General features: G+C 42.9%; 1 protein-coding gene across 6 annotated transcripts in view; it reads right to left on the minus strand.

Annotated features, from left to right (window-relative positions):
* LRIG2 (leucine rich repeats and immunoglobulin like domains 2) overlaps positions 1–18,522 on the minus strand; it is a 187,566-nt gene that overhangs the window by 104,230 nt on the left and 64,814 nt on the right. For 3 of the 6 annotated variants that reach the window (XM_073998557.1, XM_065547566.2, XM_065547565.2), the window contains exon 4: positions 12,286–12,368. The gene's annotated coding sequence lies outside the window, so the exon portion shown is untranslated. Of the gene's footprint in view, positions 1–7,274; positions 7,374–12,285; positions 12,369–18,522 lie in introns of all 6 variants that reach the window. The other 3 variants (XM_065547562.2, XM_065547564.2, XM_065547570.2) reach the window with 2 other exon arrangements.

Consider the following 18,522-nt stretch of genomic DNA (forward strand, 5'->3'; position numbering starts at 1 on the left):
TGGGATTACAGGCACCCGCCATCATGCCTGGCTAATTTTTGTATTTTTGTAGAGATGCGGTTTCACCATGTTGGCCAGGCTGGTCTTGAACTCCTGACCTCAGGTGATCCCCACCCCCCTGCCGCCCGCCTTGGCCTCCCAAAATGCTGGGATTACAGGCATAAGCCACTGCACCCAGCTGATACATCTCTTTAACTCTCTCCTCAGATAATTTTAAAAAGTAAAAACAAAGAGAAAAAGGATCTTTAGCCCCCAGAAAAATTTATTGCAAAGTAAAATACACAGCTTTAAAATTCAATGTTTTTCTTCTCTGAAGATACCCAGGACAGTTTGCCTCTGCTGTTTTTTGTTTTGTTTTGTTTTGAATTATATAAATTGCTTTGCTTGAAAGGCAAGTGGGGGTAAATATAGCAGCAGTATTTCTGATATAACATTCTCTGACCTGTCCTGGACATGTCCTTGACATTGTCCTTTAGAAAGGAAAGAGAAGGAGAGAAAGCGTGTCCCTGGTACTGTGTGTAAGAGAAACTCCTATTTCTAGCCATTATCAGGGCACAAGGGGACTGATGAATATATGGAATAAAAATAAAGGTAGAGTGCAGTGGCTTACACCTGTAACCCCAGCACTTAGGTAGTCAGAGGCAGGAGAACAGCTTCAGCCCAGGAGTTCAAGATCAAGCTGGGTGATACAGCAAGACCCTGTTCTCCACACACACACACAAAAAAACAAAGAAGCAAAAGATGCTAGTAATTTGTCATGTCTCCTGTGTTTGGCTGTCTCTGGCAGGCCAGCCAGAGCCAGAGAGAGTCGATCAGCAGTATTGACTGAGGTGAAGGTAGCCAGATGCCCTGTACTGGAAACCACACTCAGTTCAACTTCCAGTTCTGCCAACTGCATTTTGAAAAGTGTCCTGCCTAAAATGCTTTGTAGGTTACTGAATCCCACTTTTTCTTTACCCTTTTCAGAGTTTTTCTTTTCTTTTTTTTTTTTTTTTTGAGACGTTGTCTCGCTGTGTTGCCAGGCTGGAATGCAGTGTCAAGATCTCCTGACTTCCCTCCTGGGTTCAAGCAATTCTCCTGCGTCAGCCTCCTGAGTAACTGGGACTACAGCATGCACCACCATGCCCAGCTAATTTTTGTATTTTTAGTAGAGACGGGGCTTCACTATGTTGGCCAGGATGGTCTTGATCTCTTGACCTTGTGATCTGGCCGCCTCGGCCTCCCAAAGTGTTGGGATTATAGGCGTGAGCCACTGGACGCAGCCCAGAGTTTATTTTTCCTTAAAGGAAAACGTAAGGATAGCAATAATGAAATTTAACTTGAAAATGACTTGGAATATACATCACTGTGGTTCTTTGTTAAGGGGATTGGGTGGTGGGAGAATGAGGTAAGGGGCTGGGGGCTGAAAGGAAAGCTGAGTAGAGAATGCCCCCTAAATCTTTGCTCTATGTTGTTGACTCTTTTATAATGAGAATGATTTATGAATTATGTGTATAACGTTTTTAAGTAGAGAAGGAAGGAAACAAATAATGTGTTGAGAAATAGCAGACCTGTGATTTATACAGGATACTTGATTTAGACATATTATGTACTCTCTATTGCTATCAAGTAATATATCTGTTTAGTAGGTTAACTGTGATTACCTTATTTCCAGTGTCTAGTACAGTATCACACCAATGCAAATTTTTTAAAATTATGTACCAATTCTGCCTCCCATTTCTGTCTTTTGATTACTTGTTTCCTTGATAAGATTTAAATTAGAGAACCTTGTGATAGTACCCTTGGCACAAGTGCCCACCCTTTTTGAAGATCATTTGTCAAATTAACAAAGCAATACTGTGATAGAAGTCAGTGTATAGGTTAGTGTGCATAAAGTCCCTCATATAATGCCTGATACACGCTGGCTGCGGTATAAAAACTAAGACCCTTCTTCTCTCCCACTTTGTCCAAGCAATAAGACAGGGTTGACATAAAAAAATTTCAATTTGTAAGCATCTGGCTTAGCAAAGTTAGTTGGAGCTAAGAAGTGTGTTAGGTATTATTTCACTAATTTTCCTCATCTTAAGATAGAGAAACTCAGGCCCAGAGGGGGTTAATGTTTAATACAGGTTACAAATCCACCAAGTGGCAGAGTCTTAATGAACTCTTCTAAACTTCTACCTAGTCAGGCACTGTGGTTCGTGCCTGTAATCCTAGCACTCTGGAAGACCAGGTGCATCACCTGAGGTCAGGAGTTCGAGACCAGCCTGGCCAACAAGGTGAAACCCCATCTCTATGAAAAACACAAAAAATTAGCCAGGCATGGTGGCGTGTGCTTGTAGTCCCAGCTACTCTGGAGGCTGAGGTGGGAGAATCGCTTGAACCTGGGAGGTGGAGGTTGCAGTGAGCCGAAATCATGCCATTGCACTCCAGCCTGGGTGACAGAGCTTTTTTGAAACTTCATCTCAAAAAAGAAAAAAGAAAAAAAAAATCAAAGTACTGGCCTAAAGGCATTCTGACCTCTCTCAGAGCACAGTAGGTGAAGAACAGGCATAGTTCATTATTATTATATTGGCTTATCATCCTTGTCAGATTTGGCTTCTGTGTGTGAGTTTTCAATACAATATTTCAAAGGCCAGAGCAGCTTTCCCTCCCGCTCAGGGAGTGAGGCAGCATCCAGGTGTCTCTGAAGAACAATACCTACCCATGACTCTCCAGGTGGCTTTGTGATGCTAAGCCTCACAAAGACAGGGAAGTCTTGCAGAAGGGAAGCCCTCAGCCCTCAGCCCTCAGGGTGCTGACTGGGGTGAGCTCCAGGAAAAGCTTGCCTAATTCCCACCTAGAAAAACAGAGCTCTTCTCTGGAATTCAAACACAATTTAGAGAGGTCAGAGAAATTCAAAGCCTGGGGCCCTTTGTCCTCCTGGTGCCCAAACAACCACACATTCTGCTTTCTGCTTCACAGTTTAGAAAGCACTATGAAAGGCAGGAGATCTGCATAATAGGTAGTTCACTGTTCTTATTTTATAAAGTAAAAGCAAACAAACAAAAACAACCCAGAAAGAAACAGGTGAAGAGGAAGGAGGAGACACTAACATGGCTTAAGCACTCATGTGTCCTAGGCATCTTAGATCCCTCATCCCACTTTCAAAACCTCCCTGGAAGGAAGTGTTATCCCTATTTTACAGAAACGGAAGCTTACAGGCCAAGCAGCATGTCCAAGGTCGCACAACAACAAAGTGGCAGAGCCAGAAGTTGAAGTACATCCTTTGACCTCTATCTAGTAAATTGAGTGCACCTTCTGCAGTCCCACATGAGGAAACCCAATCCCAGAGCGGTAGCATGCCCTGCAGAACGTCACGTAGCTTGTAAATAGCAGGGCTGGAATCTGACTGTAATTCTCATCTGAAGCTTGAAGTGGACAGTCTCTGTTTTAACAAGATGTTTTGTTTGCTGGTGGGAAACAGAGCTTATGGAAGAAAATGAAATGTCAGGCATAAATTGATCTGTTTACCTTAGATTTGATAACTTCTGTTTGGGGATGTCACTTGCAGGGAGAGGTCCCTAAACTAAAACTCCACAGTACAAAATCACAAAGCGGATGAACAAGTTGGATAAGAAAAGAAATAAATACTGGAGGCTATGCTGACCAAACAACTAAATCTTAAATTTTGCTACTCAGCCTTAATTGAGTCTTTAAAGTAACAACTTACTGTTTCAATAAATGACACATGTTCATAATACAAAATTTAAAAGATACAACAGATATGATGTGAAAAGTCCCTTTCCTTCCCTCCCTAACCGTTTACCCAGCCTGACCACTATAGAGTATCCAGAAACCTTGATTTGGCCTAAATAAAGAGTGTTCTATGTATTAGAAGGTACTCTTTACATAGTGTTATCTGAGAAGTGTGGGAAGATCCAGTGCTTTGTAAAAATACATCTCCACTGGCTTGGTTCTACCTTTCCTTTCTTTTTTTTTTTTTTTTTTTTTTTTTTTGAGACGGAGTCTCGCTCTGCCACCCAGGCTGGAGTGCAGTGGCCGGATCTCAGCTCACTGCAAGCTCCGCCTCCTGGGTTCACGCCATTCTCCTGCCTCAGCCTCCCAAGTAGTTGGGACTACAGGCGCCCGCCACTGCGCCCGGCTAGTTTTTTGTATTTTTTAGTAGAGACAGGGTTTCACCGTGTTAGCCAGGATGGTCTCGACCTCCTGACCTCGTGATCCGCCCGTCTCGGCCTCCCAAAGTGCTGGGATTACAGGCTTGAGCCACCGCGCCCGGCTCTACCTTTCCTTTCTACCTAGCAAGAAATTCTGCCAGTAAGAGGCAATCCTTTCTGCTAAACTAAGAGGAGGACATTACTTCCAGAACTACATAGGAAAAGCATAATTTTGCCTAAGGGCCTTTCTGTTCATCAACCTAATCATTATTTTCCCTTGCTTTTTTTTTGAGACAGAGTCTTGCTCTGTTGCCCAGGCTGGAGTGCAATGATGCAATCTCGGGTCACTGCAACCTCCACCTCCATGGTTCAAGCAATCCTCATACCTCAGCCTCCCAAGTAGCTGGGATTACAGGTGCATGCCACCATGCCCAGCTAAATTCTATATTTTTAGTAGAGACGGGGTTTCACCACGTTGGCCAGGATGGTCTTGAACTCCTGACCTCAGGTGATCCACCCGTCTCGGCCTCCCAAAATGCTAGGATTACAGGCATGAGCCCCCGTGCCCGGCCCCCTTGTCATTTTTGTTCTCTCTACTTTCTTCCTTCCTCAAAACATACACCCATCTGGGGAGGCCCTAAGACACCCTCACTAAGGCTTAACTGATTTCAGGATTTTATTTATTTATTTTATTAATTTTTTTAGACGGAGTTTTGCTCTTGCTGCCCAGGCTGGAGTGCAATGGTGTGATCTCGGCTCACCACAACCTCCACCTCCCGGGTTCAAGTGATTCTCCTGCCTCAGCCTCCCTAGTAGCTGGGATTATAGGCATGCACCACCACGCCTGGCTAATTTTGTATTTTTAGTAGAGACGGGGTTTCTCCATATTGGTCAGGCTGGTCTCGAACTTCCGACCTCAGGTGATGTGCCCGCCTTGGCCTCCCAAAGTGCTGGGATTACAGGCATGAGCCACCGCGCCCGCCCTTATTTTATTTATTTAATTTAATTTAATTTAATTTAATTTAATTTTGAGACGAAGTCTCATTCTTGTTGCCCAGGCTGGAGTGCAAAGGCGTGATCTCAGCTCACTGCAACCTCTGCCTTCTGGGTTCAAGAGATTCTCCTACCTCAGCCTCCCAAATAGCTGGGATTACAGGCATGTGCCACTACATCAGCCTTTTTATTTTGATAATGGAGTTTCCCTCTTGTTGCCCAGGCTAGAGTGCAATGGCGTGATCGCAGCTCACCACAACCTGCGCCTCTCAGGTTCAAGCGATTCTCCTGCCTCAGGTTTCCAAGTAGCTAGGATGACAGGCATGTGCCACCATGCCCGGCTGATTTTTGTATTTTTAGTACAGATGAGGTTTCTTCATGTTGGTCAGGCTGGTCTCGAACTCCCAAACTCAGGTGATCCACCTGCCTTGGCTTCCCAAAGCGCTGGATTACAGGCGTGAGCCACCACATCCGGTCTAATATTGTATTTTTAATAGAGACAGCGTTTCACCATGTTAGTCAGGCTGGTCTCAAACTCCTAACCTCAGATGATCCACCTACCTGGGTGTGAGCCACCACGCTCAGACTGATTTCAGGATTTTAAATATAATACATCTCCCCACCAGCCTCACATTTCCAGAAGAGCTAGCTTAACACAAACTAGATTTTGCTCATGGGTGAAATGTGAATAATTTTTTTTTTTTTTTGAGATGGAGTCTCACTCTGTTACCCAGGCTGGAGTGCAGTGGTGCGATCACGGTTCACTGCCACCTCTGCTTCCCGGGTTCAAGCAATTCTCCTGCCTCAGTCTTCTGGGTAGCTGGGATTACAGGTACACGCCACCATGCCTAAGTTTTTGTATTTTAAATAGAGACAGGGTTTTACCATGCTGGCCGGGCTGAGCCATTGCACCCAGCTGCTAGTGTCCTAAAAACATAACTTTGGCCAGGCACAGTGGCTCATGCCTGTAATCCCAGCACTTTGGGAGGCCGAGGAGGGCGGATCACCTGAGGTCAGGAGTTTGAGACCAGCCAGACCAAGATGGAGAAACCCCGTCTCTACTAAAAATACAAAATTAGCCAGGCGTGCTGGCGCATGCCTGTAGTCCCAGGTATTCAGGAGGCTGAGGCAGGAGAATCGCTTGAACCCGGGAGACGCAGGTTGTGGTGAGCAGAGATTGCGCCACTGCACTCCAGCCTGGGCAACAAGAATGAAACTCCATTTCAAAAACAACAACAACAACAACGAAAACTTTTTAAAAAATGTTTACTTTTGGATGGGTAGTGACATTCTGGGTGACTTTTTCTGTCTTTTATCTAGAGCTGTATTAATGTTGCTATACTGTTCATGTAATTTTCTTTAATTATAAAGAGAAGAAAAACCATTCCTTAATAGAGTGGTTTGCAGTAACAAACTCAATAGGGAACTCTCAGTAAAGACTGAGAAGAGGCATTTTAATGTGACTATTCAGGAGTAGATAATGGCCCTTAATTATATTTCAATAGAGACTAAAACCAAATTATTTGTTATTTGACATTAAGAGGTGACAATAACTGTGCAGATAATTTGCTAGAGGAGTTTGCCAAAAAAAAAAAAAAAAAAAAAAAAACAAACCGTAGAAATAGGACAGAATCATTAGAAAGCAGCAAAGTTGAGTAAAGGTTTTGTTCAGTATCAGAAAGACAGACAAAGTAGGTGTGAGCTCTGCCTCCTTAGCTATTTCTGTTGTAAACCTAGAGAAGACCTGCTTAACAGTGGAGAGTTGCTAACATACTCAGAAAACCTCTTCACTTTCTGTTATTTCACTTTTTAAAAAACGAGTTGGGGCAAAGGGTCTTCCTAAGTAATGTTCATGAGGGATCAGTGGCAGGGCATCAGGGAGGGGAGGAAGCCACTTGATTATAAATTCTTTACATTTCATCCATGAGCAAAATTTAGTTTGTGTCAAGCTAGCTCTTCTGGAAAACGTGGGGCTTGTGGGGAAACGTATCACATTTAAAATCTGGAAATCAGGCCGAGCATGGTGGCTCACACTTGTAATCCCAGCACTTTGGGAGGCCGAGGCCGGTGGATTACTTGAATTCAGGAATTCGAGACCAGCCTGGCCAACATGGTGAAACCCTGTCTCACCATGGAAGCACTTACCTGTAGTCTCAAGAGGCTGATGCAGAGTATCCCTTGAGCCTAGGAGGCCGAGGCTATGAATGTCCCACTACACTCCAGCCTGGGCAACAGGGGAAGACCCTGTTTCAAAAAAGAAAAGAAAACAAAAGAGAAGAGAAGAGAACACCATTGAAGTAAGATAATAAGAGAAATTCTCCTACTTTTTAAAAAATTAAAATTTCAACTGGGTGTGGTGGCTCATGCCTATAATCCCAGTATTTTGGGAGACCAGGAGTTTCAGACCAGCCTGGGTAACATGGAGAGACACCATCTCTACCAAAAAAAAAAAAGAAAGAAAAAGAAAAATGAAGAAATAAATTTTTAAAAAGTAAAATTTCTAGTCCCCGATACTATAATCCCAGTATTTTGGGAGACCAGGAGTTTCAGACCAGCCTGGGTAACATGGAGAGACACCATCTCTACCAAAAAAAAAAAAGAAAGAAAAAGAAAAATGAAGAAATAAATTTTTAAAAAGTAAAATTTCTAGTCCCCGATACTAAGAGATACTGAAAGAAATTGCCAATGTGATTGCAAACCACAAATGGAAATACTATTGAAATTATTGACAGTGGGGAAAGGGTCAGAGGATGAAATGTCTTTGATTTTTTAAATATGAAAAAGGACTTCTTTTAAAGATAGAGATTGACCAAACCTGTTTAGCTTAAGTAGTTGCATATCTAGAGAGTAAGACTGTGGAATAGAGCAGGGTTTTGTTGTTTTTATAAATATTTGGTATTACCTTAAAATTACATCCATATAGGCTGTGTGCGTGGCTCACGCCTGTAATCCTAACATTTTGGGAGGCCGAGCCCGGTGGATCGCCTGAGGTCAGGAATTTGAGACCAGCCTGACCAACATGGCGAAACCCCATCTCTACTAAAAATTAGAAAATTAGCTGGGCGTGGTGGCGGGCACCTGTAATCACAGCTACTCCGGAGGCTGAGGGAGGAGAATCCCTTGAACCAAGGGATCGTGCCACTGTACTCTAGCCTGGGCGGCGGCAAAAGCGAAACTCTATCTCAAAAAAAAAAAAAAAAAAAAAAAAATATATATATATATATATATATACACACACACACACACACACATATATCCATACAACACAATAATCAAACTTTATTTATAAAAAAGTTCTCAGGCCGGGCGCGGTGCCTCACACCTGTAATCCCAGCACTTTGGGAGGTCAAGGCAGGCGGATCACGAGGTCAGGAGTTCGAGACCAGCCTGGCCAAAATGGTGAAACCCTGTCTCTACTAAAATTACAAAAAATTTGCCAGGCCTGGTGGTGGGCGCCTGTAGTCCCAGCTACTTGGGAGGCTGAGGCAGGAGAATCACTTGAACCTGGGAGGCAGAGGTTGCAGTGAGCCGAGATCATGACACTGCACTCCAGCCTGGGCGACAGAGCAAGACTGAGAGATTTGTTGTATTTTTAGTAGACATGCAGTGGAGGCTCTGTCTTTTAAAAAAAAAAAAAAAAGTGCTCTATATGGAAAAAAATTACATTCTGAAAACTAGTAGGAAAATTTTCAATAATCTCTAGAACATTTTGGCATGGATTATCAAAAGATGTTTTATGAGCATGTAAAGAAATTGACTCCAGGCACTAACATGGGTCCACTACGGGCAAGTTCTTTCATTCAGCAAATATTTGTTGTGCAACTTCTGGGTTATAGTTACTGTGCAAGGCACAAGGGATGAAGCATAAAACAAAACAGGCACATTCCTGCCCCTTGTGGAACTCTGGTGAGGAAGACAAATAATAAAACGTATGGTATAATTACAGCTTGTGATAAGTGCCAAAAAAGAAAACCCAGGGATTTAGGTGAGCCCATAATCACAGGAACTAGCTTCACTGGGAGAGAGGAGGCAGTGTTAGAGAAATCCTCTGTGAGGACACAGTATTTAAACTGCTACCTGAGGGATGAATAGAATTTAGGTGGACAATGCGTGCGGAGTGCTACAGAGAAAATCTGAAAACACCATGTGAAAGAGTCATGAGGCAGGAATAAGCTTGCCATGCTAGAGGAACAGAGAAAAAGCTGAGGTGGCTGGAACAGTAAACAGGAGGGAGAGTGCAGATAAGCAGGGGCCACATCACATAGGCAGTAACTAATGCTATTTTCTTTTTTAAAATGATTACTGGACAAGTAGATGAAAGAAATAAAAACACACTGTTGGAGAGAAAACATCATTTCTTTTTTTACCCTTTTTAGGTTCTTAGTTGAGACACTTGAAAACAAGAGTCAGATTAACAAAAGAAAAACAAGTTTGTTAACATGCTGTACCCATCAAGTGGGAGAGGCCTCAGTTCAAAAGTATTTCTCTCTCCAGGCAGTGGCTTAGGGACCTTATTTAAATAGTATTTTAACAAAGAGCCATGAATTTTTTTTTTCTTTTTTTTTTTTTTGAGACAGAGTCTTGCTCTGTCGCCCAGGCTGGAGTACAGTGGCATGATCTCGGCTTACTGCAACCTCGCCTCCTGGGTTCAAGCGATTCTTGTGCCTCAGCCTCCCGAGTAGCTGGGGTTACAGGCGTGTGCCACCATGCCCGGCTGATTTTTGTATTTTTAGTAGAGACAGGGTAACGCCATGTTAGCCAGGCTGATTTCAAGCTCCTGGCCTCAAGCAATCCACCTGCCTAGGCCTCCCAAAGTGCTGGGATTACAGGTGTGAGCCACCGCACTTGGCCAGAGCCATGAATCTTACATAGCGATGAAATAAAGAAGAGTATCTTTAGGCTTCCAAAAGGCGGGAAAATGTGGGAAGGTAAATTAATGGGAAGAGTAAAGTCTGCTCCTGGATCCTCTAGCACTGCTGTCTCTGAGCCGTTTCTGAGCTGATGAAGGCAGAGTTAGGAAGGGCAGTGTGCCCACGTGTTTTAAGTTTTTAACTTTAACTAAAATCCCCAGTATTTTAGAGAGAAATATTTTGGTTTCCTTTAACACACTAAATTTGTTTTCTGCAAGGTAACTGATCAAATGGTTGGGATGAACCAGTTATCACTTCTACAACTCAATTATATCCCAAATCCACTTCCTGCTTTCTCCTCCCTAGATCAAATCACCACCATCTCCCCTGGGCCACTGCTACTGGTCTTGTTTTCACTTTTACTTCCCACAGTCCATCCTCTATACAGCAGCTAGTGATCTAAAATGTAAATCAGGCCATTTGAATTACTTGCTTAAAAATCCTTCAATGGCAGCCAGGCGCGGTGTCTCACGCCTGTAATCCCAGCACTTTGGGAGGCCAAGGCGGGTAGATCATCTGAGGTCGGGAGTTCGAGACCAGCCTGACCAACATGGAGAAACCCTGTCTCTACTAAAAATACAAAATTAGCCGGGCATGGTGGCACATGCCTATAATCCCAGCTACTAAGGAAGCTGAGGCAGGAGAATCGCTTGAACCTGGGAGGCGGAGGTTGCAGTGAGCCAAGATCGTGCCATTGCACTCCAGCCTGGGCAACAAGAATGAAACTGTCTCAAAAAAAAAAAAAAAAAAAAAAAAAAAATTCTTCAATGGCTTCCCATTTGTCACAGGTTGAGTTTGTCACAGATGCAGAGGTGGAGTTTGGGATTCAACATGTTATTAAGGTTTAACATCTATGACAAGGAAGAAAGAGAAATCTCAGTTGGACTGAGGAATAAATCAGTGATGCAGACCAAAAATAGCCTTGGCCAACCTATCAAGGAGCTCTGAAAAGAGTATTATCCGTCAGAATTTTTCGGTTAAAATAGCTGGGGCTTAATATAACCCTGCTCACTTAGTCTCTAGAAGTGGTCTGCTCCAAGAAGGGTATATCCTTAAGCAGTGAGGCTCTCTGTGTCTGGGGCAGATCCTGAAAGAGTTGTTTGGTGACTACAGTCTTCACATCTGGACATCAAGTCCTTCCTTAGAGGAGGATATGGATGGTACATCTCTTGTCCATCTCACCACTGCATTTAGAATAAAAGGGCTTGCCAGGCACGTTGTGTGAGTCTATAGTCTCAGCTGTTGGGAAGCTGAGGGGTGAGGATTGTTTGAGCTTCAGAGTTCCGGGCCACAGTGTGCTATGATTGCTCCTGTGAATAGCCACTGTACCCTAGCCCAGGTGACAGAGGGAGACCCCATCTCTAAAAAAATAAGAGAGTAAATAAAAGAATTTCAAGACCTTACATAATCTAGTTTCTGTCTACCTTTTCTCTACTTGCCTTTGTTCACATTTTGCTCTAGGTACACTGCCCTCCTTTTTTCTTTAAGTCCATCCCTTCCTCAAGGACTTTGCGCTTGGCTGTTCCCCTTGCCTGGAATGGTATACTCCCAGTCTTCACATGGCTAGTGCCTTCTGAAGTTGTGTGCTTTCCTCCTCATTATTCTATTTAGTGTTGTTCCATTTCACTTTCCTCATAAAATGATCTGAATTTTTATTTCCATCTATCTCATCAATTAGAATGTAAATTTCATGAGAGTCTGGGTGTGGTCTGTTTTTTCCACAGCTGTAACCCCACTCAGTACCTAGAACACAGTAGACCTCCACAAATATTTATGGTTTTTTAAGTTTGTTTGTTGGTTGAGACGGGGTCTCGCTCTGTCACCCAGGCTGGGGTGCAGTGGCACGATCTTGGCTCACTGCAACCTCTGCCTCCCGAGTTCAATCAATTCTTCTGCCTCACCCTCCCGAGTAGCTGGGATTACAGCCATGCACCACCAAGACCGGCTAATTTTTTTTTTGTATTTTTAGTAGAGACAGGGTTTCACCACATTGGCCAGGCTGGTCTCAAACTCCTGAACTTGTGATCCGCCCGCCTTGGCCTCCCAAAGTGCTGGGATTACAGGCATGAGTCACTGTGTCCGGCCTGTGTTTTTTTTTTTTTTTAAAGATGCAATCTTGCTCTGTTGCCCAGGCTGGAATGTAGAGATATGATCATAGCTCACTGTAGCCTCAAACTCCTGGGCTCAAGTGATTCTCCTGCCACAGCCTCCCAAGTAGCTAAGACTACAGTCATGTATCACAACACCTGTTTTGTGGAGATGAGGTTTCACTATGTTGTCCAGGCTGGTCTCAAACTCCTGGCTTCAAGTGATTCTCCTATCTCGGCCTCTGAAATACAGAAAGGTACATTGAATGATACTACAGATAGCTAGTTTTAGCTAACTGAATTTTGTCCAAATAATATTTATTAGTATTAAGGTTAACCAGAAGGGAGATCTCTAGTTGGCTGATACAAGTCTGTCTGGTCCTGTCAAACAGTTAAAAGTCAATGATTTGTATCACAAATGTTGTGACCATCCAAATTTCTGATGACACAAAGCTGGGAGTATTGATGGCTAAAATATTGGATGATGGGTTTCAGCTTCAAAAGGACCTGAAAGTTCATCAACAACAGAATGGACAATGAATTGTGGTATATTATTCAAGCGATGAACTATTGTTCAGCAATGAAAGTGAGTGAACTACTGCTATCAGAAACGTGAAGAAACTTCACGAAGATAATGTTGAAATAAATAAACCAAACACACACAAAAGAGTATAGATTACATGATGCCACATGTATGTATGTTTCCAATCCAGGCAAACCTATTCAGTGGTATTAAAAGTCAGGACTGGTTCTCTATAGGAAGGAGGAAGGGGGCATGAGGTAGGCTTCTGAAGTGCTAGTAATAACTTTCTTGACCTGTGTGGTAGTTATATAAATATGTTTACTGTGCAAAAATTCATTGATCACTGATGTGTGCACTTAGGATTTGTGCACATTTTATATGTGTAGTATATGTTAATTTTTTTTTTTAGATGGAGTTTTGCTCTTATTGCCCAGGCTGGAGTGCCATGGTGTGATCTCAGCTCACTGCAACCTCCACCTCCCAGGTTCAAGTGATCATCTTGCTTCAACCTCCCAAGTAGCTGTGATTACAGGCATGTGCCACCATGCCCGGCTAATTTTGTATTTTTAGTAGAGACAAGGTTTCACCATATTGGCTAGGCTGGTCTCGAACTCCTGACCTCAGGTGATCTGCCCACCTGGGCCTCCTAAAGTGCTGGGATTACAGGCGTGAGCCACGGGTGCCTGGCCTATTATAATTTTTTTTTTTTTTTTTTGAGACAGAGTCTCGCTCTGTGGCCCAGGCTGGAGTGCAGTGGCCGCTCTCAGCTCACTGCAAGCTCCGCCTCCTGGGTTCACGCCATTCTCCTGCCTCAGCCTCCCGAGTAGCTGGGACTACAGGCGCCCGCCACCTCACTCGGCTAGTTTTTTGTATTTTTCAGTAGAGACGGGGTTTCACGGTTTCACCGTGTTAGCCAGGATGGTCTCGATCTCCTGACCTCGTGATCCACCCGTTTCGGCCTCCCAAAGTGCTGGGATTACAGGCTTGTGCCACCGCGCCCGGCCCCTTATATGTTAATTTTAAAGTTAAGCGTGAAATAGACTTGGGAGATTTATTTAACTAAAAACTCATGTGTAGTTCCTGATTTTGAATAAAAGAATTTTAACATTTTGCCAGTTAGTATCATAGTTGCTTTTCATTTGGGGTAAATAGTCTTTATTATGTTGAAGTAGTTTCTTTTGATTTTATTTCACAGTTTTTATTAGAATGGCTACTGAATACACTATAACACCTATTGCTATAGGGAAGGGGGGGCAAGGGGTATTTTCATGTGCTGCTACTGAAATATGAAGTGTTACAACCTTTTTGGAAAGCAGTCTGGCAACAACTATTATTTTAAAAATACATACACCCTTTGGCCAGGCACAGTGGCTCACGCCTGTAATCTCAGCACTTTGGGAGGCCAAGGAGGGAGGATCACCTGAGGTCAGGAGTTTGAGACCAGCCTGACCAACATGGTGAAACTCTGTCTCTACTAAAAATACAAAAATTAGCCAGGTGTGATAGCACATGCCTGTAATCCCAGCTACTCAGGCAGGAGAATCACTTAAACCCAGGAGGCAGAGGTTGCAGTGAGCCAAGATTGTGGAACTGCACTCCAGCCTGGGCGATAGAGTGAGTAAGACTTGGTCTCAAAAAGTAAAATAAAATAAATAAAAATACATGTACCCTTTGACCCAGCAATTACAGTTCTGGGAATCTATCCTCTGAAAAAAACCATTAGTTTCAATAAAACTATTGGAGTAAAAACACTATAGGACATATGTACAAGGACATCTGTTGCAACATTTTAAGTGGCAACACACACACACAAATTGTAAATACTATGGATGTCCATCTATAGAGTGATGGTTGTAAAAATTACAGTACATTCACATTTTGGAACATCCATGAAAAGGAATGCATTTGTACTCTACCAGTTGACTTAGAGGGATTTTACACACAAAAATGTTTTGAGTAAAAGAGGCAAAAAGTAGTCACTTTTTAAATGACAAAAAAAATCTGCATTGAATATGTGTGCATTTGTATTTGTCTATGTGTGATTATATGAGCATAGAGAAAAATGTTAACAACTAGATTGATAAATTGGTTATGGGAGTGGAGGGAAGAGCTCATGGGGTAGCAGATGAGGAAGGGGGATGGTAGAGTCAAGGGAGAAAGAAAAAAAATAAAGAACCAGAGGATTTTTTGTAATCTCTATATGAGCCGGTAATCTTGTATTACAGGTGAAAAATCAAATGCAGTCTTAGGAACATTGATATATTATACTGTCACCAAATCAAAGGATGTAATAATCCCAGTGTGCTTTATGCTGTTCACATAAAATCTAGCATATTATATTAATTTCTGGACACCACATTAAAAACAAATAACGCCCTGCTTGTTGCTGCCAAAATAAATTGTTTTTCTTATAAGAGGAATGGTCAGCCAGGCACGGTGGCTCACACCTTAGGAAGCTGGCTCCAACACTTTGGGAGGCTGGCCAGGAACGGTGGCTCCAACACTTTGGCAGGCTGAAGTGGGAGGATCCTTTGAGCCCAGGAGTTTGATAGCAGCCTGGGCAACATAGGGAGACCCCATCTCTAAAACAGAAAAAAAAAATTATCTGGGTATGGTAGCTCGTGCCTGTGGTCCCATCTGCTTGGGAAGCTGAAGTGGGAGGACTACTTGAGATCTAGGCTGCAGTGTGCAGTGATCACACCACTGCACTCCGGCCTGGGTGGACGAAGTGAGACCTTGTCTCAAAGAGAAAAAAAAAAAGAGGAATACTTAAAGATCAGGAAAACCTGGGTTCCAATATTATATCAGCCACTTAGCTGTGTGGCCTTGGGAAAATTACTTAATCCCTCTATGCCGCAGTTTCCTCATCTGTACAATGGGGATAATTACAGTGCCTATACCTCAGGGTTATTATAGAGTAATTAAAACAAACCATCTATTTGTTTCCTTTTTTAAAAGGAACTGGCATCTAGAATAAACTCAATAAAAATGTTCTTCATCTTCTTCTTATTATTATTTTGAGATAGAGTCTTGCTTTGTTGCCCAGGCTGGAGTGCAGTGGCATGAACTCGGCCCACTGCAACCTCTGCCTCCTGGATTTAAGCGATTCTCCCGCCTCAGCCTCCCAAGTAGCTGGGACTACAGGCACCCACCACCACGCTTGGCTAATTTTCATATTTTTAGTAGAAACGGAGTTTTGCCTTGTTGGCCAGGCTGGTCTCGAACCCCTGACCTGGTGATCCGCCCACCTTGGCTTCCCAAAGTGCTGGGATTACAGGCGTGAACCACTGTGCCCCGCCAAATGTTTTCACTATTAAAGTAAATATTTATTGTGAAACTTAGAATTTACATATAAACAAGAAAGTAAAAACATAACCATAATCTTACCTTCCAGAGTTAAACATTAACTTTTGGATGTTCATGCGTTACCCAATTTGATCTGAAAAATCATTATGAGACCTGGTGATAGCTTAATTGGCACAAATTAGCAGCTACCAGTGTGTGAAGAGTTGTCATATGGAAGAGAGGTAGATATATTCTGTGAGGCTCCAAAGAACCACAGGAAGAAGCAAGAGTTATGATGAGAGCTGTCCAGCAATACATTGAGTTGCCCAACACCATATGGAACTCCTTGTTATAACAACTGAGTTTTTGGCTTGCAACCATTTGACAAAAAAAGTTATGGAAAAGACGTCAAGTTGAATGACCTCTAAAATGCTTCCTAACTCTAACTTTTTTTTTTTTTTTTTTTTTTTTTTGAGACAGAATCTCGCTCTATTACCCAGGCTGTAGTTCAGTGGCACAATCTCGGCTCACCACAACCTCCGTCTCCTGGGTTCTAGCCATTCTCCTGCTTCAGCCTCCTGAGTAGCTGTGACTACAGGCATGCACTACCACACCTGGCTAATTTTTGTATTTTTAGTAGAGATGGAGTTTCACCATATTGGCCAGGCTGGTCTTGAACTCCTGACCTCAAGTGATTCACCTGCCTGGGTCTTCCAAAGTGCTGGAATTACAGGCATGAGCCACTGTGCCCGGCCACAACTCTAACATTTTATCATCAAGAAATGCTTGCTATATGTATACACACATTAGATTCACAGCCTGCATAAGACAGTTTGTGTGATTTCTTACTTAGTAAATACTGAGTGGTAAGGACAATTCCAAATTCATCCCATGAAAGTTAATAGGGAATTCCTAGCACGTCATAGGTCAGACAGAAAATCTGTCCTTCATGAGCCAGGCGCAGTGGTGCACGCCTATAATCCCAGCACTTTGGGAGGCTGAGGTGGGTGGATCACCTGAGGTCAGGGGTTCAAGACCAGCCTGGCCAACATGTTGAAACTCCAACTGTACTAAAAATACAAAAATTAGCCAGGCATGGTGGCAGGCTCCTGTAGTCCCAGCTATTCTGGAGGCTGAGGCAGGACAATCGCTTGAACTTGGGAGGCAGCAGTGCAGTGAGCCGAGATCTCGCCACTGCACTCTAGCCTGGGTGACAGAGCAAGACTCCGTCTCAAAAAAAAAAAAAAAAGAAAAAGAAAAAAAAGAAAATCTGTCCTTCACGAAACGCTGAGGACGTGCAATTCCAATTAAACCCACTCAATCTAGAGAAATAAATCAAAGGGAGGGGGTGGGCCTGGAAAGAGTACATCTTATCTTCAGGTACTGTTTGTTTGATTTTTTTAATACTTGGGGTTTGTTCCTGAGAATAATTCTTGACCTGGCAAAAATTCATAGTAATGACTCAGGGGAAAGGAAAAAGAAGAAACAAACAAACAAAAAATACATTAATGTGGTTGAAAAAAAAAATCTAAGAACATGGTGTTGGTGGGAGAGAAGACTAAAGGTTCGTGGAAGACCCACCCAAGTGCTTTTGATGCTTGACCAATTATTATCTTATTGTTCTTCCTGCTATAGATACAGCTGCAATTTATGTAACAGGATGTTTAAAAAGATTAAAGAGAATCTGTAGTAGGGTTCTGAGATGATAAGAGTCCCTAGAATATGCATTTATGGACGTTTAGAATATAAGTTCCTGTACATTCTTAGAATAAACCATCTATTTGTTTCCTTTTTCAAAAAAGAAAGAAACAAAATTTGTATTTCAATATGGCTGCTTCCTTCCAGCAAGTGATATGGAATAACAGACAAAGACAGCAAACAAATAACAGAGCAAAGACAAGTTGGTGGTGGTTCAAACTGTGGCCCATGCCATTTCTTAATTAGCTTTGAGCTTTGAGTCTAAAATGTTTTAACTCTACATTATACACGTTTGGACTTTATTTGGATTCAAACTATTCATCAGAAAATGGATTATTCTATGATACAAGCAGGATAATTGTGTGAAATTTATGACCGCAATCACCCAATGTGAAGATGAAAGTTTAAAAATTTTTGTGCAGCTGGGCGCGGTGGCTCACGCCTCTAATCCCAGCACTTTGGGAGGGTGAGGTGGGCGGAGGTCAGGAAATCAAGACCATCCTGGCTAACACGGTGAAACCCCATCTCTACTAAAAATACAAAGTAGCCTGGCGTGGTGGCGAGCACCTGTAGTCCCAGCTATCTGGGAGGCTGAGGCAGGAGAATGGCATGAATCCGGGAGGCGGAGCTTGCAGCGAGACGAGATTGCGCCACTGCACTCCAGCCTGGGCAACAGAGCGAGGCTCCCTCTCAAAAAAATAGAAAGTAAAAAATTAAATTTTTTTTGCTAGAGGAGTTTTCAAAAAAAAAAAAAAAGTGTTCTACAGATGTCCCAGACATACAGAGTGACTTACTGGCATTTAAGTCTTTCTGCCATGTGGACTGCTACCTTATCTTAAATGATAAATTGGCACCGGGCACTTGATAAAAGGGCATTGGGGCATATTCTC

The sequence above is a fragment of the Macaca fascicularis genome, chromosome 1 (assembly GCF_037993035.2).
Source record: "Macaca fascicularis isolate 582-1 chromosome 1, T2T-MFA8v1.1".
NCBI lineage: Eukaryota > Metazoa > Chordata > Mammalia > Primates > Cercopithecidae > Macaca > Macaca fascicularis.